At 43.1% G+C, this 2541-nt stretch overlaps 1 pseudogene; it reads left to right on the forward strand.

Annotated features, from left to right (window-relative positions):
- The first annotated feature begins 918 nt into the window (after positions 1-918).
- LOC139002121 (RNA-binding protein PNO1-like) lies at positions 919-1936 on the forward strand (annotated as a pseudogene).
- Positions 1937-2541: the final 605 nt, after the last annotated feature.

Below are 2541 nucleotides of genomic sequence, written 5' to 3' on the forward strand. Positions count from 1 at the left end.
TGAAAGGGGAGACTTGAAGTATTACAGTTGTAACAAGGCTCCCCCCCTGCAGCAGAGAACTTTTCAGCCAGCCACCAGATGATAACACTGACACCAATGATGGCAGCGGTGAGCAACAGCCAAAGGCCAAAGACAGGATGAGTTTGTGGATGCCTGGATGAGTGAAAGGACAGCTTGGCCCTGATGCCTCCTACTGATTCCAGAACATTGATACTTCTTTGAGGAGAAAGCAGGAAAAGAGGAGGAAAAGTCAGAATTAACTCAGTGTATATCTAAAACGATAAAAAAAAAAAAAAGCATGAAGGTGACTGAGTTTATCTGGAAACTATTATAATTACACTAGAGGCCTGGTGCATGAACTTCGTGCACTGGGGGGGGGGGTTGTCCCTCAGCCCAGCCTGCACCCTCTCCAATCTGGGACCCCTCAGGGGATGTCTAACTGCCGGTTTAGGCCCGATCCCACAGGACATCCCTTTCACAATCTGGGACTGCTGGCTCCCAACCGCTCGCCTGCCTGCCTGCCTAATTGCCCCCTAACCGCTTCTGTCTGCCAGCCTGATCACTCCCTAACCGCTCCCCTGCTGGCTTGGATCGACGCCTAACTGCTCCCCTGCCGGCCTGATTTCTCCCAACTGCCCTCCCCTGCTGGCCATCTTGTGACAGCGTGGGGGTGCATCAAGAGCTATCCTGGTTGCATTAATAGGGTTGGATCTTCTATGAAGGAATCTCAGAATAGGGCTGCTTGAACCTCAATATCCTACACTGACTTGAGTCCAATAACTTTTCACTTAGTATTCTTCAAATCTCCTCTTTGCTAAACACATCCACATCCACCCCAGGACTCAGACATGTGTTTAATAGGAGTTATGTTGAGAGAGAAATGTAAAAAACAGATCATGGGGGCTGGAGATTCTTGGGATGGCAACCAAAATGGAGGCACAGAGCGCTGGGGCTGCGGATGGTTTCACCCAGGTCACCCACAAGGATAGTCAGAGGTTGAAGAAAGGGCAGGCTGAGAAACTCTCCAAGTGGGGGAGGGCAGATGTGGGCTGCATGAACTCAGAGGAGGCTCCACTCAAAGGGGCCTGTCTTCCCACTCCTCTCAAGGCACAGGTTCCTGGATGGGAAAAAAGAAACAAGGAAAATTCCAGTCCCAGCTAACTGACACCATTAAAAGACAACTGTTTGGCCCTGGACATCATTTGGTTGGAGCATTCTTCATATAACTAAGGGTTGGGGTTTGATTCCGCATCAGGGCACATACCCTAGATTGCAGGTCCAATCCCCAGTTGGGGCATGTACTAAAGGCAACCAATAAATGTTTCTCTCTCCTTCATATTCTCTATCATCTATCTATCTATCTATCTATCTATCTATCTCTTCCTCTCTCTAAAAGCAATCAAAAAATAGATCCTTTGGCGAGGATCTTTTTTAAAAAAAAAAGAGAGAACTGCTTGAAAATATTTATTCCTATTGTAGAACATTTGGAACTTCAGATACACTTTAACTTGAAATCCAGGAATGTAGAAATCAGAACTTACAAAGAACCTGAAAGGATGTTAGCGCTCTGACAAAAGCAGCTGATTTTGTGAAAGCCTTTATTTTGGGGTTTCAGGGGGAGGGCACCCTTGCCCTCATTAGGTTAGACCTCTTCTTAGAGTCTTTTAAAATTACAGATGTGAAGTCCCTAAGAGAGATCACCTGTCAAGGGCAACAGGAAGAATTGCTGGCAAAGAAGAAGAAACCAAATTCACCACAAAGAATGTGACATCTAAGCGGGGATAGCTTCAGCCAATGTGAAAGTTCACATCCCTGGCTCTTTCCAAAACATCAAGGTGGCAAGAACTCCCCTTTGCAACTTCCTCCTGGGAATCCTCCAGCAAAGATTTATGGCGATACTTGGGCTGTGGCTGGTAGAGCAGCAGATCGATTCTGATTGCAAATCAGAGACTTTTTCTCTTATCTTTGGACTCTAGAGAAAAAGAGTTTACCCTCTGCAGGTATTCACAAAAAACCATGTGAAGAATTTCTAGCCACTTTAAGCCTCAGTCCTGTCTTTAGTTCTCAGCCAGAAGCATAAACAGAATAGTTTATAGTAATCATTCAATAGCTTTGAGGATAATTTAATTATCAAAATTTAGTACCATTATTATACTTAAACATGCATTATAATTTATTTTTCATTTTAAGTCACATGTAGCAGGTTAACATAGTTTCTAATTCTCTCATTTGCAGGGAAAAATCTTATTTTTCTGTATGAATTTTTAAGTTGTTTACTTATAAACTTATAAACACTTCTTCTGTATGAGTGTAATTAAAGAATTATCTCAGAAATAATTATTTCAGAAATCATTAACTCTCTGAATCATGACCCTTAATACTGGGTGCTATGTGAGTATTTTAGAATCAGGTCATAAGCAGCAGTTTGGCTACACTGTGTGACCCCAAAAGACTAATCTTTGTACCTGTTTGGCCACTTCTAAAATTGAAGACCTATATCACAAGGTTGACATGAGGTAAAAAAAGAAACAGATCATAGGT

Source organism: Myotis yumanensis, unplaced genomic scaffold (assembly GCF_028538775.1).
Source record: "Myotis yumanensis isolate MYYU_CA2020_CCGP unplaced genomic scaffold, mMyoYum1.0.hap1 SCAF_2, whole genome shotgun sequence".
In the NCBI taxonomy this organism is placed as follows: domain Eukaryota; kingdom Metazoa; phylum Chordata; class Mammalia; order Chiroptera; family Vespertilionidae; genus Myotis; species Myotis yumanensis.